Genomic DNA, 638 nt, shown 5'->3' on the forward strand with positions numbered 1-638 from the left:
TTCTCCACTCTGAACTTACCTAGTCAATTCTTTCATAGTTCATGTCATTATAACAAATGATAATCAGTCTCTAAACATAAACAAAGATTTTCTTGGAGAAAAACAACAAAAAAAAAGCAACTTGGACCTTGAATTAAAAGACCTGGATCAAATCTTTCAAAATTTGGTGGTCTACGGCCATCTCACCCCAAACAAGCCCGATCCCGTCTGATCTTAGAAGCTAAGCAGGGTTGGGCTTGGTTTGTACTTGGATGGGAGACCACCTAGGAAGACCAGGTGCTGTAGGCTTAAAAAATAAAAAATAAAAAGGGATTGTAAACTGACAAGGTCGTTGCAATCTGTGAGGTCAACCAAGGGTTGCCTTGCCTAAAAAAAAAAAAAATATATATGTGCTTGTTATGTGCCTTTGATCAAGTCATTTACTTTCTTAGTTTCTCCATCTTAAAATGGATTTATTGACTTATTATGAGTCAAAGTATAACATTTGAGAAAATAATTTGTAAGGTATTAACTTCTACATGAATAATAATAATAATGTAAGAGTTTATAATTTAGGCAGCAGACACCATTCTAACAATATTAATTATTTTTTAACTTATTTAATATTCACAACAGCTTTATAAGGTGACATGTCCCCC

General features: G+C 33.4%; 1 pseudogene; it reads left to right on the plus strand.

The window, feature by feature from the left end:
* The first annotated feature begins 169 nt into the window (after nt 1-169).
* LOC111743943 lies at nt 170-288 on the plus strand (annotated as a pseudogene).
* Nucleotides 289-638: the final 350 nt, after the last annotated feature.

This window comes from Pteropus vampyrus, unplaced genomic scaffold (genome assembly GCF_000151845.1).
Source record: "Pteropus vampyrus isolate Shadow unplaced genomic scaffold, Pvam_2.0 Scaffold5, whole genome shotgun sequence".
In the NCBI taxonomy this organism is placed as follows: Eukaryota; Metazoa; Chordata; class Mammalia; order Chiroptera; family Pteropodidae; genus Pteropus; species Pteropus vampyrus.